Raw genomic sequence first — 27,717 nt, 5'->3', positions numbered from 1 at the left:
GGAATGAGACTGAAATCAGTGGAAGTTACGTATCTCAATAGGAGTTGGACATATAAATACCTTTAAGAATTCATAAGAAGCAAGGGTTTGCATAGGTCATGTCTTTTAGTGGACCAGTTGAATAGTTAGGAGAGACTATGAGGAAGGGTGCTTTGGACACATCCAGACAAGTGCGCACATGTGGTCTGCAGCACTACACACCGCACACACTGTATATGCAAGTCTTCCCTGTGGGGAGGTTTTTGAACAGTGGGAGATCCTAGCATCAAAAAAACCCACAACATAAAAAAGCAGGGTGGTGCACATGGCACCAGCATGCACTTCCTGAAACCAGAGCCTGGCTGGCCAAAGCCATGCTCCAGCTGCTGGCCAGGCTCCCTGCTGCTGGAGGTTTCCAGGACCCCAGGTGAGGTTGTTGGCGCCAGCCCAGGTACTGGCCCCAACCTCTCCACCCCACCCAGGGCAGCCTGCCATGCACCAGGGTATGCATGCATGAGTGTTTGGCCCGTGAGACAGAAAATTCACTTTCTGAAAAACTAAAATGTAGTCCAGCCTATATGACAGAATGGGGGCATGAGACACCCAACTGACAAAACCTATTAGGTAACACAACACCATGGGAATAAGCAATTTCATAATGAAAAGTTTCAAGCCAATTCAGCAAATCAAAATTAAACATGATTTTTATATATCAAAAAGTCCTATTTTAATTTTAAAAGAATCCAAAATGAAATACTTCACCATTTCTGAATAAAAAACTTTTGTTATGGGTAAAAATACAGCATTTCACCTTTTTTTTTCTAATTCAGGATCAAAAAAATGTTAGAATGATAGAATTTCCTGCAGGATAAAAATTTTGATTCATGCTCAGCTCTAATGATTAGCCATTATATGACGTAGCTGTGAAAAATGGTTAATGTAATTCTCATTTACAAACCATTTCTCCTGGACACCAGAGTCCCTTGGCCAATCAAGGGTGGGGGGAGATAGGGGGCTCACCATGATAAGCCCATGAAAATGATGGCTGGCCCTGTGATCGGCCTGCAAAATCAGCCCCCTGCCTTCTCAATTTTGGTAGGTTCCTACCTATGAACTATATACATAAGAATAGGATTTTCCTTTCAGATTTTGTTCTTTTGTGTCTCCAAACTTCCTGGAAACACCATGACCAAAAACAAGAAGTATCCACTATCTCCCAACCTCTTTTTATAGAGGTCCAGCTCCAGTTTTGCAGACCACAGAGCATATATAGTTTGGATCCGCGTCCAAACTCTAACCTGTTTGCTCCAACCCAATTCCAAACACTTTTAGTTTTTCCCGTTGCTGTTTCTTATAATTGCTTTTTCTCAAATGCCTGTAGCTCTCAGGCTCATGGGATCCTGGAGTAGTTCAGTTTGGCATCTGTCCTTAATATTGCAATATCAACCTTGCTGGCTCTGTTGTGTTGTTTTTTCCATTACACTGCCTTTGTCATCTTTATTGTTGCTCACTTCAAATGTTGTTTGTAATAGTGTATAGCAACTCCCATGGAGATATATTTTCAACCCAGTACTGCACCAAATAGCTTTCACACCCTCACCCCCACACATGCAGCTGGGCACACCCTGAGTCTAATCATCAGCTATCCTGTGTACCTGAAACGCAGGCCAAAATTACCTTTTTCCATTTCCAGTTCAATTTTCAGAAAGACACAAAATTCTGTGGCAGAATATTTGAATTTCCTGGCAATTCCATTGCTGGCTTCAGAGTAGCTATTCTTAAAAAAAAAACACCTGTTAAAACCAATTTACATGTAAAATTGCAGGACAAAAAAATCATCAACAGACTGGATTGTGTTAAATATGGTTTCAGTAGAGATTATGGATTCTTCTCCCATTCCCTGGGCTAACTGTGAAGATCATATATACCTCAGTGGATTAACTGCTTTGATTATCCTTTTTGATGTCTTCAACCCACCTTCTCAGCAGTGCCCCCTCCTCTTGTCCTTTCCTTCACCTTTCCCTATCCTTTGTATTTAAATTTCTTTACTACTTTCTATTTAGTACCACTACTCAAAAGTCTGTTCATAGCATTTGAGGAAGCAGGCTGTTGCCTCCAAAAGCTTAGCCTTTCTTACAAGTTAGTCCCAAGGTGGCACCCTGCTCTGCCTTCTGTCTTCTTTCATGACACAGGATGGTGTCAGTGCCTGCAGAAGGATGAAGAAGACTTGGCTCTGTGTTGTGTGGTCCACCACATGTTTAGGGTTTTCACAACATCTTTTCTATTTGTGGCTTCCTACGCTTTGTGATCTAGGGGTAATTGACAAAACTGTGTTTTTCAGGATGCTCCAAATCAGGGATCAGTGACCTATGGCCCACAGTCCACATCTGGTTTACAGAACCATTGCATCCAACCTGCAGAGTTGCTTGCTTTCACCATGCTTGGCAATGGCTTGCCCATGTCATGCTGCAGCTGAGGTCATTGGTAGCAAGGAGCTATGCCTATAAAGGGTTATTCTGCCCCACCACCATCAACTGCTGTTCTAAATCATCATATTTACACACACACACACACATGCACACAGCCTCACACTATACTGCTTTACAGTAAACATATTCTGTCATTTACTAGATAAATCACAATATGACTGCAAGAATTAGCAAATGCAGCAAAAATTAATAAACCTCTCATGAAACGGGCTCTGGTTGGATCTCTCTTCCACTACTTCCACTACTGTATTAACCATCTTCCGTCACTTTACAGGGCAGAAAAAAATGTAATTTTCAGCATGCCCTGAAGGTTAATAAAGTTCAGGTTTCACAAATGAAGGAAGGAAGCAAGTTCTAAAATGAGAGAGGGAGGAAAGAGAAGAGAAATTATCTGTCAAGAATGTAATGGCTTTTCCCTCACTTGGCCTCTTTCATTTTAAATGGAATGGCTTCTAAAAGTAGGCCAACACAATGATGAGCCAACACAATGATGAACTTGTTACGGGAATTATCCAGTTGAATTCTGCAGTCCATGTTGTGTAGGAAGTCATCGTTTCAAGCCATAGTGACCCCAAAGCTCAGCGTTGTTCAGTATGTGTGTGTACTCTGGATTCCCCCACAAAGGAGCTATGTGCTAATTAACCCCCAACTCATGGTAGGAACCAGGTGTTCTTATCAGGAGTCCTGGGATCTCCCAAAAATGTATATGCAGAAGAGGCACAGGAAAACCTAGTCTGGCTCCAACTCATGGAGGATGGGGCCATCTTAATCATGTGACAGGCTGAGAGAGGGGGTGACAGAGGGATGTGGGTGAACTGCCTGGCACCACATGTGGTGATGTTTGCCAGACATTCAAGGCTGGTGAAGACACAGGAATAATTGGAAACGGTAAAGAAAAGGACAGCTCAGCTGTAGGAGTGAAGAAGTCAAAATGTATTCAATGTAGTGGTTCACTGTGACTTGAAAAGAGTCAATGCTGAGGGGGACTGAGCACAATGGGCACTACCGTGCATCTTGTTCAGATGGGCTGTACTAATTTGTACTTGTGGTAGGTTCTTACCAGCATCTTGGCCTTTTGGCTAAGATCAAAGGTGTCAGGGATGGTTCTGGTTCTCCCAGTGCCAGACTGGCACTGCAGTACCTCCAGGCCCAGTGCCAGTTCTCTGTGGGAAAAACACCTACCTGCTTTTTATAAGGGCCAAAAAAAAGGTACCCATCAGTATATTTGTGCACCACCCTGCACCACCCTGCTTTTTTATAGTCATGCTCAATGTTCGCTGCATTGAATTAACTTCATAGTTGTTTTGCATTAATAAGCACATTTCATAGATTTCATAGATTTCATAGACATCAGGGCTGGAAGGGACCTCGGAAGATCATCGAGTCCAGCCCCCTGCCCAAAGGGCAGGAAGTCAGCCGGGTTCATAGGATCCTCGGACAGTAAAGAAGTTCTTCCTTATGTCCAGCCTGAAACGGTCTTGTAGTAGTTTATGACCATTTGACCTAGTCGTCATCCCTTGGGGCGCTCTGGTGAACAAACGTTCCCCCAGATACTGGTGGTCACCCCTGATAAACTTATAGGTGGCCATCAGATCACCCCTGAGCCTGCGCTTTTCCAGGTTAAAGAGCCCCATGGCTCAGCCTGTCATCGTAGGGTCTGCTTCCCTGACCTCTGATCATGCGCGTGGCTCTTCTCTGGACTCTCTCAAGCTTCTCCACATCCTTTTCGAATTGTGGAGCCCAAAACTGGACACAGTACTCCAGCTGCGGCCTCACTAAGGCCGAGTACAAGGGGAGAATGACGTCCCGGGATTTGCTTGAGAAGCATCTATGGATGCAAGCCAGCGTTTTGGTCGCTTTACTAGCCGCAGCATTGCACTGCAGGCTCATGTTCATCTTGTGGTCAATGATGACCCCCAAGTCTCTTTCTTGCATAGTGTTAGCCAACATAGCACTGCCGAGCCTATAAGGATGCTGCGGGTTTTTCTTCCCAAGGTGGAGAACCTTGCATTTATCGGCATTGAACACCATCAGATTCTCATGCTGCTTTTTGATGTAGTTTAATAATAGACAATATATTTAATGAGGTTTCCTTTTGTGTGAATAGAAGATAAGGGGCTTTCCTCTCCATGCTGATTGAGGGGAAAACTCAAATAAATATGGTATTCAAATAAATATGGTAATAGAGTAATTCTTCTCTTGCAAAGAACTCAGAAAGACCACAACAGGTCACAATGTTTTTATGCTACCATGATGTTTGGTAGTGAATGAGATTCCCTCCACAGACTGTTTAAACTGTTCTCTACAGTAATCTACCAGAAATAGGTCAGAGCAGTGAATTCTATAAATTGGTTCAAGCCAACTACAGAAGTTCTGTAGCTCTTTTCCATAAGGGAGGACCTGGGAATTTTGCACTATCTAAAAAGATTAGAATTTAAAATAATTTAAAAAAAAATCCTACATTATGTTATTCATAAACTCGTTATAGTAATCTGGTTCATACATAAACATTATAATTCTATTAGCAAGTATCTGTATATTCGAATCACTCAGGTGATAGGGCTTACAAACTTGTTACCAAGACTTTTTGTGTTTTTGAAGGGCTGTATGAAAACAGCTTTATATCAGTCACCTTAAACTCAAGGCACTTTTTACACAGCAAAAAGTCATTGCTGAATCCCTCAATTGTGCTGTGGTAGTCAGTACACCAAAATAAGTGACTGTCACTTCCTGTCACCTAAAATGAGCTTTTCAGCTCCTAGTGTGACATCTGTAAGACCAAATTTTAGCAAAGCCTCTGTGTTTTCACCTGGAATATTTTACTCCTCCAGTGGTCAGTGGACATTGTGTAAGTTCTATAGATGACTAAGCACCAAGTTATACTTGGAAATCATGTACTTAGCCTAATGACCATTTACCAAATGGCCAATAATTGCATCTGCAATTATCTACACCCACAAATGATTGCTGTAAAAACATGCACCCATGTTTGTGAAACTATCTTGTAGTTTCTTTATTAGTAGTACTGATTTTAGATGCAATACAAAAAGGAGAAATATATATGTGGGGGGCCTGGATCTATTTGTGACAGATGTATACATAGTTTATATCATATATATAATGGATCCAGGCCACACACACACACACACACACACACACACACACACACACATAGAACCCAGGTGTTCAGGGTGCGCGCACACACACAATCCAGGCATCTAAGGAGCGCGTGCGCACACACATGCACACACACACACACACAACACAGGCATCTGGGGCAGGGCATGACTGGGCCACCAGCTTTCACATGGCCAACGAAGATGATGCCCATGTCTTGCGCAACTCCCCATTCCCCAGGCTGATGGAGACTGGGCACTACACTCTTGGGGTCCCCGATTTCATCATCAGCATCATTGCCCCCAAGTCCTCATCAGGGGCCCAGCCTATCCCATCCTGCCCTGGCTCATGAGGCCCTATGGGGGATAACTGGACTGCCAGAAGGAGCACTTCAACTATGGACCAGGCTTGGCACCGTGAGCACATGCAATGCAGGGACTGGGGGAGAGGGTGAGCCTCCCACTGATGTTGGTGGCCCCAGCCCCACACCACAGCAACAGATCTACAAAGCCCCAACCAACTAGCTCCTTACCTGCATAGACCAGGAGCCCTCCCTGGACGAGTAGGGCCCAAAGGCTTCGAGTGCCCATGCCCCGGTACCAGGCCATGGGTCTCCTGCCCTAGACTCCTTTGGCCCCACCTCACAGACAGCACTGCCCACAACCCAGGCTGCCCAGACACTGTTCCCCTTTCCCTCTCCCTCCCTGACTCCCCACCCCCAAGGGGCACACACTGGGGTGCAGAGGAAGAGGAAGGGTGCAAGGAAGAGATATGCCACTGTTTAAAATATTGCAGTTACCAATTTTTTCCTGTGTTTAATGAAGAAAACCTGTTGAACATTGGCCATGTCTCAGCTTGGTGCCTCCTCCCAATTAACACAAAACAGCAAACCATTAGAGGTGGCTGGTGGAGTTGAGAAACAGGCAAGAGCACTTGGAAGGGGCAGTCAGGACAGAGGAAGTGAAGGGGGTTTGGGGTCAGGAGGAATGCGACAGGGATCCCTAGCCCCTTAGCCCCTAGGGCCATGTCTCCCCTTTGAGGACCTTGGACCTGTAGCCCTTGCCAATGCCCGGGGTTCATGTTAGGCAAGTGGCCCAAGCCTGGGGCTGCCTATTCCTGACAAAGCTACGTTGCTCCCTCACAGTGTGATCTGGGTCATGAGTGGGGCCACAGACAGCAAAAGAGCTCCCACCTGGGCAGTAGCATAGCGATGGGGTGTGGGGGCTAGGAGGGGGCCATAGCCCACAGGCACTGGCCTGGGGTGGGGCACCAGCTGGCCCAAGAGGCCATGGCGACTTCTACATTTGATGTGTGGCCCACCTGCCCAGCAGGTTGAGCATTTGTTCACCTGTTACGGCCAGAAATTCCAGCCGCCATCCCTCCCCCAGCATCCGGTGTGCCGTGGTATCAATTTCCCCGTGGAAGTGCTGTGCAGTGAAAGAGGGGGCTCCGCACCCTGCTTGGATCGTCCCCGGGTGGGGGCGCAAATGCAGGTTTTGACCCCGGGGCCCCAGAGACCCGCGGTGCGCCACTGCCCTTGGGCCTCCCAGCTGGTGGGTGGATGAGCTGGGGCAAGCGAACTCTGTTACCAGAAGCTGCCCCAGGAACTGTCTGGCCCACCAGGCTGGTGGGCCGTGCTTTCCTCCCCATATTCTGAGTGCTCCTGTGCCCCTTTGGGACTGGCCTGGAACTGCTTGGGGAGCTAGGGCCTATGGGGTGACCACCAATGTTTGGGGGTAGCAAATTGGGCCTAGAAGAGGGGTGGTTTCCCTGATGGCACTAGCATCAGGTCTCAGGCAGCCTGGAGCTACTCCAAGTACCTACTGCAGCTCCCCAGAGTGGGCCTCGTTAGATGCCTTCCTGCCCCCTCGGACCATGGATCAGTGGTTCCCATGCATCATAGCTTCTGTCCCAGAACCCCTTTGCCCCTAGCATCCCTCATTCAGGGTGCAATTGGGAGTGTTGTCGCATAGCCCGTCATCCTGGGATCCCCCCTTGGGACTCCTGTTCCTGTCTGCACAAGAAAAGAAAGGAAAAAAGAAAAACAGAATAAATATAAAATAGAAGAAATACTAACACCAAATTGGAAGGTGTGGCCAGATATAACCAAAAGCTCTCCACCACTCTTCAGTAATGAAGACAAAGACATTTAACCAAAAAAATAATAAGGCCGCTTGTTGACAACACTGTCCAAAAATCTAAAACCCCTCACTTTTTGCTTTGTTTTCTTTGATATATCTTTTTTTTAGCACTCAGATCATTCCATATGTTCACCTTCTCCAGATGGTATCAGTGTGATAAAAATGTCTACGATCTTAGAGTCAGAAAAAGTGTAGGTTTTTCCATAGTGAATCAGAGTCAAATAGGCAGGATACCTCAAAAAGTACCTGGGAGCTTGTGTCTGACCTTTAGTTTTATAGCCTGCTTCTCAGACACCTGCTGAGGGAGATCAGGGAACAACATTATACAAATGCCAGGCTCACCCCATGTCAATTTTCCTACTTCTTTGACAGCTTTGAAGGCTCTTTTTCCCCTGGTATGAAGGCATTCGGTTTTTCTCCCAAACCAAGCTTCCTCCAGTAAGACCTGTGAGCTTTCTCTATCTCCAAATGAGTGTTTCAAGAACATTTTAACAAGCTGATATGTGGGGTTTTTTTCTTTTTCAGACCTCTCAGGTACTCCAACAATGCAGATATTTTATCTCCTGGATCGTTCTTCCAAGCCCAGTGATTTGTCTCTCAGAACCTGCAGCTCCTTGATGTGAAAGCCTGTCTACCTAGCCATTTCCACAGTCTCCATCCTCACAGGAAGGAACGTTGTCCTCCACTTCCTGAATTCTCTTCACCAGGGTGTCCAAATTCCTTATTCACTGCATCTTATACACTGTATTTTTAATGCTTAAAATCTCTCTAGCTACGCCCTGCATCAGAGAAGCCAATCCCTCTGTCTTCCTCACAGATCTCACTGCAGAGGCTTCCATCTTGGAAATTAAAGGCCTCCTTGATCTTCATGGGGGGTTTTTGATGGCCTCAGGAAAGAGAGGGGAGTGAAAGTTTTTTCCCAGCCATACAGAGGGATCTGTAGCAGTCCCAAGTATAATTTTTACAAGGGTTTGAAAAATGTTAATAACATAAAGTGGCAGAAAATGTCACAAAGTAACAGGAGCCCGTGAGAATTTCATCTACTTTGGTCCATATTGCTCCCTAGCTTCCTATCCTGTGATGTCTACTAGGGCTGTGCAAAGCTTCGATTCCATTCGGTGGAGAGTCGGTGGCTGAATCTCTGAATCCAAACTGAATCAGGAGACCCTTTAATCTCTCTGAATCAGAAGCCTCCGAATCAATTTGGAGAGATTCAGAAAGATTTGGAAATTCAGACATAGACACAGCTTTAAATGTATTTTCTACATACTTCTAGGTAGCAGGTGGCTCATGAATTCTGTGATGCTGGAGCACATGAAGCATCCCGCAGAAGCGTGGGGGGCTCCCCAGCGCACTTGGCAGTAGACCCGGAAGTGGACTAGAAGTGGGAGGCCCCCCCATACCCCACCAGGTCAGCGACTGGTGCCTCCTGGGTCTGGGGGGTGTACCTGGGATCCCCCTGCGGCCAATTGCCCAGCCGGGCAGGCACAGGGGTGCCTTCCAGTGCACTCCCCAGCAGACCCAGAAGTGGACCGGAAGTACTATTTCAAATCACTGTCCCTGATTCGGGCCAAATCTGAATCCTAATCGAATAGGGCCCGCTTTGCACACCCCTAATGTCTACACAAAATGCTCCTTTAAAAGATTTGCTTTAAGTCTTCCATTGATTTAATTATTAGAATATACTTAATAATACTAATTAAAAAATATATATTTTTTACTATAAAATAGTTATACCCTGTGTTATTATTTAATAATAGTATTTGATATTGAATAATGGGAGTGGATGGTACCAGGTAAATATGCAAGAGATTCAAATAATTAGATTCATTGCATCCCTTTAAATAACACACACACAATGAATGGCTCGCACTGTAAATAATCTGAAAGGAAGAGCTAATTTTAAAAGAATTAAAAGCAGTAGCCTGTGTTACATTTTAGACATTGTAATAAACTTTGTTCTAGCAACTTATATTTTTGTGAAATACACGTTGTGTGATTTTTCTTGCTCTCCAAATTTTTCTACCTTTGCAATGATTTGCTCTTTTACATGGGAAGGTTACAGATGATGAGTCCAATGTCATAATGATCCTTCATAAATGCTTGGAAAAATCACATCTAATCTTCCACTAAAGAATAAGGTAAATATAAAAATGATGTTTAGTGTCAGTATTCCAAGAGAAAGTATCATACTAAATAGATTTGCTAGGTTCAATGCTGGAGGTGGAGTGTACAGATGGTGTTCCTTACTCCCAGAGTAATTCAATTTACCAAGGGTAGAAATGAAAATCAGAGGTCTAAAGTCAAGGAGTTGCAGCTAAAAAGCAATGTGGACATGTGTATAGTACCTAGCTCATTGTGTAACTGTGTGTGATACTTAGGCTGGAAACATCACAGTGGGGGATGTATTTCTCTTTGCATTAGCCACAAATGTATCCATAATAAGTGAGTCATCTGACATCCTCCAGGACAAGGAGTGGAATAAGCGTAAAGGAAACCTCAGCGCATTTTCTACTTATGTAGCGCCTAATAGGTAGGATGACCATATGGGACAAAATGAAATCCAGGGGTGTGTGTAGACAAATCAGGGGCCCTAAACTGAAGGGGTGGGTTTTTAAAAACACCACTGCAATTTAGGGCCTTTTAAGCCCCTGTGTCATGCACAGACCCAAACTCCCCTGCCTCTCCAGCAGTGGGAAGGGGAGGGTGAGCAGCCGGTGGGTGGAGAGGTCCCTGGGCTGCAGCTGGTGCTTCCCTCCGCGGCAGCAGCAGCACCCACCCACAGGCACCTGGCTCAGGCAGTCCTGGAGGCACCACAGCCACAGAGGGAAGCACCAGGCCCCCACGCAGCTCAGGCAGGCAGGCAAGCTCCAAGGGGGAAAAAAAAAAAAAGATCAGGCTCGCCACTTTTTTTTTCCTTGGGTATATCCTGCCTTCCTCGGCTGCTGCCAGGCTGCCTGCAGGGGCTTCCTGCAGAGCCCTGAGCTGCACGGAGCCCAGCGCTTCACTCCAGGGCTGTAGGGTAGCAAATTAAAACTCCTCAGAGGAGTTATAGTTTGCTGTGCGCCAAGTCATTTAAGGTGCATTACACTGCCGAATTTACTACAGTGGCTGGAATTACTGTGCAATACGCCACCGAAACATGCAAACACCAACACCATTAAAGTGGTGCAAAAGCATTTAACCCGCTTTAAAGTGTCATGTACACATGCCCTTCATTTTGTCTACACATGGCCCAGGATGCTGCCCCAACCCACCTCCTCTCCCCCTGCTGCTACAGGCAGAGGCAGGGGCGGGATACCATTGGCATTACTACTTAGGAACCTAAGGATTCAGTGACCCCTTAATGACCCATTACCTATTGTTTTCTTCATAGGTGTTAACAACTCCCTTTTTAATAGTCATTCCACTAATCAAGGTACCCTATTAGGACAATTTTGCTGTATGCTAAGGCTTCCTATTTCACAGATCCTGTCACTCTGCCTCCCCTCCCCACACCCTGCACCTAGGGCACTCATTTTAATTTTCACCATCCATCCAGGACCAGCCTCAGAAATCCAGGACTGTCCCAGTCAATCTGGGATGTATGGTCACCCTACTAATAGGCCAGAGCAAGAATACAAACTCATATGCAGACTAAAGGAGCCAGAGGTAGCCAAGTGAATCAGGGAAAATTGTTGTATACCTCTGCAGGCTTAATGAGGAACAAACCAGCATTTGGGACCCTGATGCACCACCATTAAACTAAGAGCTGCTCCATTTTAAGCAAAGCTTTTCCTAAAAAAGGTGTGTGTTGCACATGCTTGAACCTACTTTGCATAATACATCCCTTCAATGTTGGCTATGCCCCCACTTGTGTTTACACTCTCCCTTCATGCTGCCTAAAATGGAAAAATAACCCAATGTTTTCAGGTGCAGAGGGAAGATTTATATTCACACCAGTTTAAATGCCTATCAGAAACCTCACAGGAAATTTACTTTTAGCCCAAGCTTTCAAACCATAAAAGAAAAAAAAAGGGGGTGGGGAGAGGAGAATTAATATCCATTTTTTTCAATAGCTCTTCAGACTGGGGTTTATCTAACGAGTGGAATGTAGGTCCTTAAAAACTCTACATACCTCATGTAAAAAAATTGTAACTCAAACCATTCTCCAGTTCTATCTTCTATCTGTATATTTATTCCACCCTGCTATTTAACTGCTCCTACTGTTTATTCCCATCTGATTCCATAATACTTTATGAAATCATGATCAAAAAATTTACTGTCCTATCTCACAGAGCTGATTATAGTGGAAAGTTAACATTTGTAGCAAGTACTCCAACATCCTATAAAAAACACCCAGGATATAGGTAATGTAAATTAGCTGTTTCTAAAGAAACTACGTTTTTCAGAGTCTACCATAATATCAAATTCTGTTCATTTCTTCTCACACTCTTCTATAGTGACAATCTTTTCTGCAATGATTTATCACGGAAAATAGCTTTGTAAGGTTGTATTTGCCCTGAAAAAGAAGGTAATCCTAAATAATAATGCATTTAATTTTATTTTGCTCAGGGCAATTTAGAATTCACTAACACAATAGTTTTTATTTATGACCATTGGTGAATAAATAAATGTCAATGAAAAGGGCTGCAGTAGCCACAAGAGAATTGTCTATTGTGTACTGTGTGAGAACCTTGGCGTGGGGAGCATCTTCCTGTAATCTGTGTTGCAAAAAGCTCAGGAGGAACCAACTGAACCACCTGATAGGATCTGTATATTGTGACATTCAATGCTTTATGAAATGATGGATTGATGTTGCTGTTTATAACCAGACATAATACCTTCCAGCATCTCCATCAGCATCTCCATCCTGACCTGTACCGTCCCTTGTAAATCCAGCTTGAAACAAGAAAAAAGAAAACTATCAGAGGGATTGTGAGCTGAACTGCAGGAGATGGAAAAGGGAAATCATTAAGGTTTCCTCTGGTGTTCCCCAGATTTCAAATCTACTCTTATTCTCAAGTGTGGAGAGATCCTGGCAATGTTATGATTCTAACAAGCTGACCTTTCTGCTTTGTTTTTGTTTCCTTCCCTTGTTTTTTATTTCAAGTTCTTAAATATTCAAAGCCCTAAAATGGTAAGCTTTCCATAATTTAAATACTTTCCATTCATTGCATGATAACTCTTCCTTTCCCAGTGCATCCTCTATGCTGGCTCATCCTAACAAAACACAGCAGTTAAAAGAATGGAGATTCAACATGCTAATGTGGGCATAGTTGACAAACAGGAAAGCAAGAATGTCTTATATTCAGAGCAATACTATCTTCCATGCTAAAAGATCCCACAGACTTTAGCAGAATACATTTATAGTTAATTCCAGAAATAAGACTGTTACTTAACATTTATGCATTCAAATGTGTACGCAATGCACACAGAATGCATCAGACAAGCTAAAAATATTCAAAAAACTCTAATAAAATTTCATTGATTCTTATATCCTAATCTCACAGTGGAAATTACAGTTACCCCAAACAGTTCCTATGGCAACTTTCTGAGGCGTTTACTTTTGAGTCCTAATTTTTCACTCTTGGCTTCTGCTTGTGTAACTTCTTCCCCGCTCCCTCCCTCTCAAAAAGTTGTAAGAAATCCCTTGAAGCATTTTTAGATTGATGGGTGATTAAAATTACAACTTTTTTCCTATTGTTAAAAAAGACAAATAAACAAGATATAGGGCACTGACTGACGGGAGGGGAAAAATACCCACTTTACTGGAAGCAGAAGCACTTTAATTTGACCCTGTTCCATAGCGTCTGTATAGATTGGGCAATTCAGCGGGCCTTTTTGGTGCTTTTATCTAATAGTGGATTCAATCAATTATTAGATAACAGCACTCATAAAGCCTCACTAAAGCACCCAATCTATACAAACATTGGGAAAGCCGGGTGCAACTAACACACTGCCTCTTCTGGGCATGTGCTGGGCTCAGCGTGGGAGCACACCAAATTTAAAGTAAAGCAGAATTTTTTTTCCATGTCTGCAAGCAGCCATAACTTTTAAACAAGGCTACAAGAAAACCGGTTGTATTTCAAAACTTGGCCACGGCGTAGTCTTCCCTAAGGGCTGCTGCCTTTGCTCAGATTTGAAAGGAAAAGATATGAAAAATTATTTCTGAGCCTAGTCAGAAATTTCTGACCCTACTAAAATTTTAGTAAGGACTGCTGAGTCTCTGCCTATGGGTTCCACCCAAGTACATTCTTGTCCCTGGTTTAAAGGTTCCCTTTATTAACCACAGTTGTTCTCACATTTTTCCCCTTTTATTTAAAAAAAAGGGTGCCTACACACATACTAAGCTGACTTAAAATAAGGTGATTTAACTAAGCCAATTTAACTATGCCAACTTAAATTAAGCTATGTCAGAGCACACACACGTACAGCTCCTTGACATGGTGGCAGCCATCTTATGAGCTAAGTCAACTTAACTAATATGACCCAAGATAATACACTTACAGTTGTATTATCTTGTACCGTATTTAAGCCGACTCTGCTCCACAAGCATGTATACTCTCCAACAGTTAAATTGGCTTTAAAAAAATTAAGCCAGCTTAACTGTCAGAAAATTAGTTTTTGTGTTCATATCCAATGAAATTAAAAACAAAATCACATCTTGGTGACTTATAGCTAAGAAGAGGTTATGTTACCAAATCTTGCGATTTTTTTCATGAGTTTTATTTTCTTAAGGCTACTTGCTGGAGTCAAGAGAAGTCAAAAGAATCTCAGCTTTTGTTTTTTTATAAAAGGTAAGTTTCTAGCCCTTGTGGTAGTAGAGAGAGGCTTGAATATGTAGAAAAAAAGGGCTTCTAAAAAAAAAAAATCAGAAGACAAAAGTAAAATGATATCCATTCTTATTCTTTAAACCTCATGATTTCTAAGCCACTCTCATGATGACTAGAATTGCTATGGTTTACATAGGCTGAGAAGGATATAGGCTGAGAAGCAAATTATTAAATGATTTAATAGTCTCATAAGCTTCTTTATTATTAATGAGTGTATCTTGCAAGAAGTAAATGACACATGGCCTCCACTGCACTGGCTGCTAGTTAATTTTCATGTGTAGTTAAAGGTGTTGGTTTTCATCAATAATAGACAGTAAATTTGGCATTTACCATTTCAGAAACTCCATGGAGGTTGCAATGGTGCTTACAATTGTACCAAAGGTAACATATATAAATTCCTGAATAATGAAAGCTTTTTTTTTTCCTTCACACGGTGCCTAAATAACCTGAAGAACTTCCAACCACAACATAACATCAAAGCTATGAGCCTAATAGCATAAAAAATATTAGACTTTTTATATAGATAATGAAAACATATACACTGGGCACATCCACACATGCAAGAAGTGTGACTGAATAAGCTCCAGCACAGTTTGTGCCAAAGTTTATTGCTCCCAAGAGCAGTATTTATACACTGGAACCTGAGACCACAGCTCACTGAGGTGCAGCAGCACAACCCTGGCTGGCAGATGGCCTAGAGGATCAGCCTGCCAGCCCAGAGCTTCTCTGGCTCAGCTTAACATGCTGCAGAGGGGTTGCCTGGGGCATAAGGGTGCTATAGTGCAGGGCTAGCCAGTAGGCAGCCCCCACACTAGCACCCTCATGCCCCAGCCAGCCCTGGTCACTGTTGACACGTGCGTTGTGGCACACTAAGTAACTCTGCCATAGGATAGTACTTGTGACAGGTAGTGCTATTCTACAGACAAGTTAATTAATTTACTCTGACTTAATAGCACCACACATGAAGACGGTGGTGCTTTACTGGGGAGCATCATAGTACGTGTAGACACGGTGCCCCTGTGGCCATCGGAGGAAGTTCTAGCCTCTGGCCACATAGCTGTCAGCACTTGGAAGCCATGTTGAAGCTAGAGCCAGCTGCCAGCACCTGGCAGCCATCTTGGAAGCTCTAATCCCTGGCCAGCTCCTTCCCTGCCCAGGAGCTGCATGCTCAGCACAGGAGCAGCACGTGCCAGCTCCCTCCTTGGCCACCCAGCCTCCCCGTGCCAAGGCTGCTCCATCCCCTGCCCCTGCCCATGGCATCCAGTGCACCACTGCTCCAGCCCAGCCCCTACCAGCAAAGACCAATGTCCCATGCTGCTGTTGGCTATGGTACTGTCCCTGCTGGCCTCATCAGGGCCCCCCCAGCACAGGCTCCATGACAGCCTCAGACATGCCAGCAGAGTCCAGGGCACCAGCTGCAGGATGCCCTGCCCAACCCGCTCCTCCACTCCAACCTGACTGCCCCACCACCCACAACCAGAACCACTCTCTGGACTTGCACATGGGTGAACCAAATACCTTTATTGCCCTTACAACCCGCACTCCATCCCTCCCCCTTCCCTCCTCAACACAGAGCCCCACCTCCCTCAACACACAGAGCCTCTCCACCACCCTCCCCACCCACCAACAGTAAAAAACCCTCTTCCCAAAGTGAAACTATTTACAACAGTCTCAGTCTCTGTCTGAGTCCCAGAGTGGAACAGGAATGGGGTGCCTAGAGTGCAGAGCATGGGGGCAGGCACCCAGAACTCCAGCCTTGACCAGTTTCTGCATAGGTCTGGGGGCCAGAGTGACTACGGTGGGCAGTGGGCTCATCCGCAGGTGATGCTGGACAGCACTCCTCAGTGGCTGGTGGCTCCCTTTTGGCCTGCCTCAGTCCAGAGCCAGCATATCCTTGCAGGACCACATCTGGCACCTCCAGGTGTTCAGACATGTGGCCTTGGGGCAAGTGGTGGGGCTGGGTCCAAGTAGGTGGCAGGGGACCTGGGGTGGGGGCTGGGCCAGGGGCTGCAACAGCCAGGAGGTGCTGGAAGACCTCCTCCCAGGGCTGGGTGGGGGCCAGTTGCAGGGCCACGGGTGGGGGCTGGGCAGTGGTGGACATGGCTATGGCCACCAGGACCAGAAGGGTGTTGAGAGCTGGCGGTTGGCATCCCCCTGCACATTATCACATCTCGTGTAGACACATCCTCACACATACACACACACACACAATTAAAAAGAGTGAGCTATTTGTCACGTTCAAGTTCTTTAGTGAGTCAAACCCAGGGCTGTAATCACAGAGAGTGTTGCAGCTGAATAGACTGCATGTTTTAGGGGCTGAGGACCAGACTAGCAGGTATGATGGACAAGAAGTGTGGTGCCATCGGAGAGCTGTGTGGGAAGTAGCTCTGCCAGGGAGCTCAAGCCAGCTCTGCCATACTCTCCCTTTGCTGAGTGCTGTATTTCAGGATGAACAGCTGAGGCACTTTGGCTGAATATATACGAGTGAGAATGACTGGAGTCCCTCACCTGCTGCTCGTGAATAGGACCTTTTTCTCCCCCTGCTTACACTTGCTGGGATTCTTTGCCAGGGAAGTACAAATGACTCATGTTCTTACACTGATAAAACAGTGACACATCAACTTGAAGGTTATGATTCATGTTTTAATTATACATTACAGACCAGCTCCTGTAATGCAGTAAAGTCAAGTGCTTTTATTAGCAACTGTTGTTCCCTGACAACAACATTTCTCAGTAGTAACAATGCATTGTGATCCCCCAAGTGTGGAAAGTGCTGCAGATGGGAAATTATTCTCACTCTGAGGAAATGGGCTGTTCCTCATTTCACCAACAACCTCCTGATGAGAGCTGGCATGAAACACGTTTCTCATTCCACTAGATTTTTGGAGATTTAAAAAAAAAGTCCTTGTTCTGAATGAAGATAAAAAAAGCCCCAGATCTCAAACATGGTTGCATCCTAGCAAACTGCCAGAACCCCCATCACTAGAAGTTTCTAAGCATACGATAGACTAGTGAGAGCCACCCTTTTTGGCAGGCATGCCACAAATAAAGCCCTGCACCCTCCCTAAGTGCAACTCCAATGCCCTTCCTCTACCTGATCTGCTGCTTTGTTTTCTACTCCATGCCTTGTGTTCCCTGATGAATCTGCTGCTCTTCTTTTTGTTCTTTGCCCTATCTTCCCTGTGCTGCCTATCCCTCCCTGATCTACCATGTGCTACACACAGAGGCTGGCCATGCCACTTGTGGCATGCATGCCACAGGTTGTGGGCCCCTAGGCTAAACAAACACTTAGAAGAAAGGGTTTAAACAGGAAAGATCCCGTCTCCAGCCAGAGGTTGGACTAGATAATAGAGGCATAACTGTGACCTGGGGGGGCCCCATTCTCCTCTCTCCCCTCCTCCCTGTCCCTTCCCTATAGCAGCTGCAACTCCAGCTCCTGAGACAGCTGGCACAGCAGAGCAGTGGAAGTGATGCATGATGCTTTCATAGTTTTAGGGTCGGAAGGGACCTAATAGATCTTCTAGCCCGACCCCCCGCCAGGGCGGGAGAACAACCCAAAAACACAAACAAAACCACTCACCCTAAAAACAAAAACGGGACTCAAATGAGTCCAGCCAGGTAGGTATCCAGCCTCTTCTTAAAGATCCCCAGGGTAGGGGCCAGCACCACCTCCCTTGGAAGTTGGTTCCAGCTCCTAGCCGCCCTAACTGTGAAGTAGTTTTTTCGGATGTCCAATCTGTACCTCCTCTCCATCAACTTGTGCCCATTACTCCTTGTTATGCCAGCGGGGGCTAGGGGAAACAGCGTCTCCCCCAAACCCTTCTGGTTCCCCCTAGTGAGTTTATAGACGGTCACCAGGTCCCCCCTCAGCCTTCTCTTGTGGAGGCTGAATAGGTTCAGGTCCCGCAGTCTCTCACTGTAGGGTCTGCCCTGTTGTCCCCGGATCATGCGGGTGGCCCTCCTCTGGACCCTCTCCATGTTGTCCACATCCCTCCTGAAATGGGGCGCACAGAACTGGACACAATACTCCAGCTGCGGCCTGACCAGCGTCGCATAGAGGGGGAGGATCACCTCCCTGGCTCTACTCGAGATGCACCTGTGGATGCACGACAAGGTCCGGTTAGCCCTGCCAACCATGACCTCGCATTGTCGGCCCATGTTCATCTTGGAGTCAATAATGACACCAAGATCCCTTTCCGCCTCCGTGCTCTCAAGTAGGGAGCTCCCCATCTTATAAGTGTGCTGCTGGTTCCTTCTACCCAAGTGCAGCACCCTGCACTTGTCCGTATTGAAACACATCCTGTTCCTGTTTGCCCATCCCTGTAACCTATCCAGATCCTTCTGCAATCTCTCTCTCCCTGCTAGCGTGCTCACCTCCCCCCAAATTTTGGTGTCATCAGCGAATTTAAACAGGTTGCTTTCCACCCCAACATCAAGATCGCTGATGAAGAAATTGAACAGCGCAGGCCCCAGGACCGAGCCCTGGGGGACTCCACTACCCACCTCCCCCCAAGTCGAGTATGATCCATCCACCACCACCCTCTGAGTGCGACCCTTCAGCCAATCTGCAATCCATCTGACTGTGTAGGCATCTATGCCACAGTCGCCTAGTTTATTAATTAGGATGGGGTAATTCTCTGCCCTTGGCTCCTGTCAAAAATGACAGGACCCAGGGGAAGCCTGGCGGGCTCCCACAACAGCAGGGCTCGCCCAGCCCCGCCCCCCTAGCCAGAAACCCCAGTGGGGGCTTCTGGCCTGGGACCATGGGGCTGCACTGTGCCGGAACCTCAGGTAAGGGGGAAGGAGGGGGGAAAGGCAAGGGGAGGACCCCAAGCAGGGAAGGAGCCTGGGGAAAAGTGGCCCAGGGAAAAGCAGCCCCTCTCTCGTCCCATGCCCCATGCTGCAGCTGCTTGCAGCTCACCTGGGACTGCCTGTGCCTGCTTTAGACAGCCCGCATGGGCTGTGAGTGGCTGCAGCAGGAAGCACTGGCCACAGGGTGGGGGCGCTTCCTCCCCCGCGCTCAGCTTTTCCCCAGGCTCCTTCCCAGTGCAGAGGAAAGTGGCCCTTCCCCACTGCATGGCCAGCACTCCCTGCTGCAGTTGTTTGCAGCCCATGCGGGGCTGTCTGGATGAGGCACAGGCAGGCTGCAAGTGGCTGCAGAGTGGGGCACTGGGCATGGGGCAGGCAAGGGGCCGCTTTTCCCTGTGCTCCGCACCAGCTTCTTCTCTGCCCGTGAGCAGGGGGTCGGGGATGTGCACTGCCCCTTGCCTGTACTGCGGGGCTGGGGGGCACTGGGAGTGAGTGGGTGGGGGAACAGGGCCCAGAGCGGGGTGGCAGGATCGCAGGGTCCCAGCTGGCAGGGGCTCTATGGAGCCAGGCCAGCTCCCCCCACTGCCTGCTGGTGCAGCCCAGCCTGGCTCCACAGACCCCTGCCAGCCTGTGCCCCGCTTTGGGCCACACTGGTGCTGGCCCAGGGACATGGGACCAATGTCTTGGGACCAAAGACATTGGGACATTGTTCCCAAGATGGTGACCAGGGGACGGGGCACCTGCCAAGGGGTGGGGCTACCCATGCGGCCCTCGACAGCCTGCCAGAACTGGGTAAGCAGCCCTCTGCCCGAAATAATTCCCCGCCCCTGCACTAGGGGATCTCTGCCCCTGGAGGAAGTGTCATCCCAGTTTTTACCAGCAAAAAAGGAGGCATCAGCCCCCTGCCACAGCAGCAGAAGCTGTATTTCCCAGAATGCTCCACATTCACTCACACTTCTGCACCATAGCTGCTGCTGCACTGCTCTCTCCTGCCACTGGTCAAAGCTAGTGCAAGAAGGTGCAGCATGCCAGGGGGAGAGACAGGGGAGATAGTGGGGTGGGTGCCCCCTTAGCTCCCTTCCAGCCTCCCCTCTTCTTAGGCAGCACCCAAGGTTTGTAAGCCACCCACCCATCCTTAGACTGTGGCTAGATGACCCCTGAATCCTCTCTGTGGCTTGTTTTTCTATGATTGTATGAAACTGAACATTTGAAAGAAAATTATTTGGTTTATTCCTTCTAATTTGTTTATATTTCTAAACAAAAAACTTACTTTGAACCAGAAAGCTAGTTTTCTTTTCATTCCAAAACAAGACATTTTTACACCAACCAGTTATTTTTCAAAAACTGTTTGAGTGGAGAATGTTGTCAAACATGAACCTTCCCTGCAAAAAGTTCTGGTTTTGTCAAATCAATGTTTTTGACGACGTTGACAACAACAATAATAATAATAATATAGTGAAGTTTTGTCAAACTCTTCCTGACCAGCTTGAATCCGGGTGTGGGATTCAATGTCTGAGAAGACTTTTGCTCTCCCTGTATATAATTGGCACAAACATCTCATACTCCTGTACTCAGCCTGCAAGCTTTCCATAGGAGGAGCTATTTTTAGTGTTATTAAAGAGCAATATACTGTATTTTTTATTCTCACATTCTCTCTGTTTGTTTTCATGACCATATCTAATAACATAAAACCAGCTATTTTTTAAACCAACAACACTTTGCATGTGTGCTATGGACCAACACACAGTTATTTAGCATTTAGATTTTCTAAGTAGCTATTTTGAAGTTAATAAGTACAAACTCCCAAGGAGAGTTGGGTGACTGTGACAACTGACTCATACCCCGATGAAAGCAGTCACATACCATGTTCAGTAAGGGTGTGCCTTCTCTAGGCAGCTGATAGACCATCCAGCACCTTCATCCAGCACCTGTCAGTTTAAAATTGCATTGCACTTCAGTCATGGTAGGTGGACTACTGCCCTATAGTGGCTACATCTAAAAATACACCCCCTTAACTGAACACTACCCCCTTTGAGAATAAAGCACTCGTATATATTGCATTGTATGGAAACTGTATACTAACTAATCATTTAATCCCGCATCTACAACAGTGAGAAATGCTACAAGCTACTTCTTGCAGGTAAATTGCCCACATAGATTAAAAAGGGCTATGAGAACATGAAGTCTAGACTCGATGCAGAGGAAGTCTGGAGTAAATTAATTCATCAGTCAGATCTTCCAGAAACCAGTATTAGTGCCAAGAGATTTAGGAAAGCTTTTTTGATCCATATAACCTGTCACTTTCTTGGAACATGGGCCATCCTTTCATTCTGTGTTTATACAGCAACTAGCACCACAAGGTCCTGGCCTATGATGGGGGCTTCTCCACACTATGTGAATATTACTCCTAACTATGACAATTTCAAGGACCTGCCCAACAGGGAGGATCCTCCTCAGTGTAAGCACAATAGCAGGCAAATTAAATGCATTGCTCAATGCAGAGCCAGCCTGGCTGGTACTGCCAGAAACATACTGATCTTATCCCTATGCTCATGCCACAACCTTTGCTAGCTGAAACATGCCAGGGTCATTCCAACACTGCCCATATTTCATTATCTACAAAGCCAGCCAGCCTCTCCCATTTCATTTGGTTTCTGGCTACTGAGAGGAGGTTGTAATCACTGCTAGAACCTCTAGTGCACCAAGAATTTGGTCCATATCAAGAATGGGCTCAGTAATCCCAGAAAGAGTGGGAATTAAATTGACCCTTTCTTCTGAAAAAAGGAACCTAAGTACAGTCAAGCTCATCTCAGTCCCATTGTGAGACTGACCATTAAAGGTTGGTCCCTGGGCTGAGACAATCTGCAGTCCAGGAAGGGAGCTAGAATAGTAGCTTCTCCATTTCCTCATGGGCAGTTTAGCAGGATTTACACAGGACTACAATCATCACCATCCACAGATATTTCCCTTGACTGCTTTGCTGCCTATTTCTTTTCAAGCCAAAGATTGTTCATTATAAGAGTCAGCAAAACAACCACACCTAAAGACTGGGGGCATGGGCAGGCATTACAACTGTGCAAGGAAAAACACATAACAGGTGCACAGGTGCTCAAGCAGTTTGTGGTGGGAAAATCCTAGTGATTCTGCCACGTACTGTTTGCTCTTTAAATGGCAATGTTGCTGTTTTCTTGTGTCACATGTGATCACTGTCCAGTTACACATGATGCAATGGGGGTCCCTAGGACCTCCAGCATCCCATAGGCCTCCTCTCTCCCTCTCCCCACTTCAAGGAGAAGGAAGGGAGGGAGAAAGGCTGGCTGCCTGATAGAACAACCTGTGTCAAGCTGCAGGGAGCCCTGTGGATCCTCCACTACCACTGCTTCTTGGGCAGCTCACCGGGACGGGTCAAGGGGTGACAGGGAAGCTCGGGGTGGCAGGGGAAAGGAGAACAGTTCTCTTTGCCCCAGCTGCCCCTGCAGGGCAGGGGGCTGTCCTTGGCAATTGCAGTTGTTCAGCAGCTGCCAGCTGCTCACTGACAGCCTGCTGCCTTCCCCAGCACAGGTGATGGCAGGCTGTCAATTATTTGGCTCCCCTGGCAATAGGGGGACCCAAGGAGCAGCTTTGTATTGCCCCCTGGCAGGAGATGTGACCTATGAGGGACCAGTATAGCTCTCTACCCAGGCAACACCTGCATGCTTCACCTCTCAAAATATTTTCACAGCACTGAGAATTTCCCATAAATTCTTAAGTTTGCAAGTGAACGCCTATCCATACCCTGATGAAATTGAAGACAGCAAGCTGTTGGTGAGCTGCTGGTGAGCTGAAACAACATGCAGGATGCTGGCGTAAAATCAGGGTGCCCTCTAGAGGTCAAGAGGTGAACCACGGCCCAGGGCCTTTCACAGGCATTGACATACACCTCAGCAAATACTGAGTGCAGAGCGCTTTACAGCACTGCAAAATGAGGATTCACTTCTCTTTTGTGTCAGTAGCTGCAGGTGAAAACAACGCCAGTCAGGCCCTACCTGGGTAAAAGATGGGTTTCCATGTGTGTTGAAACAAAGCATAGTACAAGGAACAGTTGCAGTTGTAGTATATTATGTATCATTAAATGATTTGATTCAGTTCATTTCAGCTATTAGTATTAACTTTTTGTTATAACAGCAACTGCTACACCCTTGGAACTATCCAAGCAAAATTTGCTCTACAACTCACTACGCACTTCTGGTAAAACCTTCTCCCCTTCTTTAATCAACGCTGTGCGTGGCCATGTCTCTCTCTGGTTCTGCACTGCCCTCGTTGCTTGGGTTAGTTCAGCATGAGAGCAGGGGGTGGAAAAGCCTGTAATAAAACAAACATATGTGTGAATACAGTGTAGTGGACTGTAGCTTCATTTGGTTCTGCCACTAATGTTAACATGGAACGTGCAACCAGGACATCAATCCAGAGAGGTACCAATTCAGAGGCAGCACCAAACTGGCAGCCCCAAGGGGGTCCCCACCATTGCTGCCACCACCACAGAAGCAATCTGTGTTCAGGAAGCATTTACTGAGGCATCAGCAGCCTGCACCACCTCACCACTGTGTGAGGAGTCCCACTCCCTCCCTCACTCCATCCAGGGCACCAACATTTCAAGTTACACCTGTGGGTTCTGCATATTAAATTTAGTAAAAGACACCGTTTTGGCCTTTTCCACACAGCAAACATTGTCCTAAAAAAATTAATGAAATCCCTCCATAGAACAAATGATAAACAATTGCACTTGTATTTCAGGTTAACCTGCTGTTTATTCATTTTAGCTGGCAAACTCAGCTCTGCTTCTTTCTGTAAAACAGGGGACAATTTAATGGAAAACTACCAGAGGTTTTGCTACAGGGAGAAGCCAAGTCAGATTTTTCTTCATGTGAATTTTTACAGCTCCTCCAGTCCAAATTCTCTGCTGGTGAAACCATCACCTTCAGGGGAAAAGTAAGCAAGAGGAGACAAAAATGTAAAACTCTCCAAAAATGTTTTCAAGGTTTACCTAACTATTGCAGAGGTAGGGGGGCAGAGCACAGACTCCTTGGGGTGGAAAGGTAATCATATATGGTGGTGAAGTACATAAATACAAAAAGAGCATGAGTTTCAGAAATATCAAATGCTGCATGATTTTAAAAGGCAGGTGTAACTTCACCATTACCTCTTCTCCTCCCACACACACTTCAACCAGAAACTGACCTGAACATACTGGGTGCATCGACATGTGCACATTTATTGCGCAGTAACTGAAATTACTGCATAATACGGGCACGCGTGTACACATGCACGCCTATACGGCACAGTAAACATGGCGACTTATGCCAACTTGAGTGAAAATTTGATACCTGTATCATGCAGGTATCAAATATACACCTGATTAGCTACTGTGTAGTAATACTTGTGAAAACACTTTACTACACAGTAACACTGCATGTGTGGACTGATTTGGGATGAACTTTAGTCCCAAGTCAGTCCACACAGTATAAATGAGCTTTAACACCTGCATGTGTAGATGCTGGCCTATTCCCGCTTGCATAAATGCATGTGTAGACACACCCACTCAGATGGGAATTTCTGTCTTAATCATTTGATATTTTCCATGTGGTTGGAACAAGCCACTAGAGGCCACCACTAGAACATACTACTTCGTACAGCTCAGGAGTCTATAGGAAGCACTTAAGGGTAGACCTGGACTGCTTTGTCTGTTGATGGGACATGTTCACGTCTTGCAGTTTTTGGTTATCTTCTTACTTCTCTTGCATCCCCCAGGGGTACTTGTGACAGTCCTAGGGGATACGTGCAGCCAGGCAGGGACAGAGTACAGCCACCCACCACCCTGTGCTGCCACCTCCCAGGAGCAGGGCTGGGGAGGCGGGGGGGGAAGAGCGAGGGATGAGGCCAGCAGTGCTCCTTTGCAGGCCACACAGGAGCTGGCTGCACGTGGGGGGTGGGAAGCTTGCATGCAGCGACTGCCGCCACCACCCACTGCCCCATGCTGCCACCACTTGGTGTCCTGCCACCTGCCACCTCCCTGCTTGAATCACTGGCTGGAGCCATGCCCCTGCCTGCTGCTGCTGCCTTTAAAAAGCATTATGGACAGACAGACAGAGACAGATGGACTAAGCCCTTTATATATATATATAGAGAGAGAGAGAGAGATACTTAGGTAATGCAATCACATGCATTACGAAAGTATGAATCTCTTCTCTTTAGCCAGACTTCTCACTCTTAGAGAGAACAAAACCAGAAGGAATCCTGGGCTGTTCCAAATGAGGTTTCCTTTTCTTCCATAGGGAGAGCTGTTTCTGTATTATAAATATATCTTAGTTTCTAGTCCACACCTCTATCTCTATGGGACTGAGAGCATGCTGCATATACTATAAAACTATCTTCTCTCAAGCATTGCCTGCTTCCTCCCTGTAGGTGTCACTTGTGTTGGTTAGTAGTAATTCCTAGTCCTGTTATCTCATCTGTCATAATCCAAAAGTGACTCTAAAGGGTTTTTTTCTGTTAGACTGTTGATGAAAGAATAACATGGGAGGCACTCTATCTACCCAAAAAGACCGTGCAAACTTTGCAGGGCTCGGCTCTCTGCAAACATGCAAATCACCCCATCACAAGCTGAGCAGTAGAAACATTTTCCAAAAGATATTCAAGTCGCTTTATTAATTTCTAAATTGAGACAGGAATTAAAGGCCTGAATCTATCCTCTGTTATGCCAGTTTTCTGATTATGTAAACTGACTGAGGTCTATGTTACTATACCCATGTAAACCCAATGTAACAGAGATTGGGCCACACATTATGAGTGGCATGGTTTGTAGAAACCTTAAATAATATTTGAGTGTGGGATGATGTAGCAATAAATCACCCAGTTGTGTAAAAAATAATTCTATATCTGGTTCAGTGATTCTCAACCAAGGTGCCATGACACCCTTCCAAGGATGCTGCAGCACCCAGCCCCTCTGCTAACAGGAAAGTGGTCACTCCACCTCCTGCCAGGCACCAGATGCCCCAGTATACTTGCAGACAAGTAGTGCTCATGGCCCCAACAGCCTCAGTGCTCCAAGCAGCATGCCCTGCTATGAATAGGCATGCAAACAGGTGGACATGGGACCATACATTTTAGCCCAGATCATCCCTGGGCTGAGGCTAGTAAAGCGACCAAAACGCTGGCTTGCATCCATAGATGCTTCTCAAGCAAATCCCAGGACGTCATTCTCCACTTGTACTCGGCCTTAGTGAAACCGCAGAGTACCGCGTCCAGTTTTGGGCTCCACAATTCAAAAAGGATGTGGAGAAGCATGAGAGAGTCCAGAGAAGAGCCACGCGCATGATCAGAGGTCAGGGAAGCAGACCCTACGAAGACAGACTGAGAGCCCTGGGGCTGTTTAGCCTGGAAAAGCGCAGGCTCAGGGGTGATCTGATGGTCACCTATAAGTTTATCAGGGGTGACCACCAGTATCTGGGGGAACGTTTGTTCACCAGAGCGCCCCAAGGGATGACAACTAGGTCGAATGGTCATAAACTACTACAAGACCGTTTCAGGCTGGACATAAGGAAGAATTTCTTTACTGTCCGAGCCCCCAAGGTCTGGAACAGCCTGCCACCGGAGGTGGTTCAAGCGCCTACATTGAACACCTTCAAGAGCAAACTGGATGCTTATCTTGCTGGGATCCTATGAACCCAGCTGACTTCCTGCCCTTTGGGCAGGGGGCTGGACTCGATGATCTTCCGAGGTCCCTTCCAGCCCTAATGTCTATGAAATCTATGAAATCCCGCCACTGTTCCCACACTCCTGAAGCCAGCAGGGGGGCCACAGGTTAATGTGATTCCAGTTGCTGGCATGTGAGTTGCTGGAGAAGAAGTCATAGCACAGGGGCTGCATTTGCCCCTTCAGATGCAGACCATGGCAGGGAAGGGGCAGACTGTGAGAAAAATAGGCACAGTAGGATGAGGTCCTGCCCCACTGCCTTCACGTGGCAACAGTTAGATTCCAGCTCGTTGTTTCTCAACGGAGTACCACAAAATTCCAAAAAGTTCTGAAGGGCTGCCATGAGGCTAAAAAGGTTGAGCTGGTCTAGTCTGTTTCCACATTGATTCATGGATTTTAAAGGCCCAAAAGGTATATGCATCTACAGAGATTCCTGCAATGAATGAAGGACTTCTTGTAGAGTCAGTGCCAAACTTTAAGGAAGCAACTGAGTCTTGATTTAAAGAGTTCAAGTGATGGAAATTCCACTGCATGCCCAGGCCACTTGTTTCAATGGCTAATTACTTTAATCTGGTGAAAAAGGGCACTTAGGGCATTTATACATGTGCTCCAAGAGGTGTGTGTGTGTGGGGGGGG

Source organism: Alligator sinensis, unplaced genomic scaffold (genome assembly GCF_000455745.1).
Source record: "Alligator sinensis unplaced genomic scaffold, ASM45574v1 scaffold1377_1, whole genome shotgun sequence".
Classification (NCBI taxonomy): domain Eukaryota; kingdom Metazoa; phylum Chordata; order Crocodylia; family Alligatoridae; genus Alligator; species Alligator sinensis.
This window is presented reverse-complemented; position numbering follows the sequence as displayed.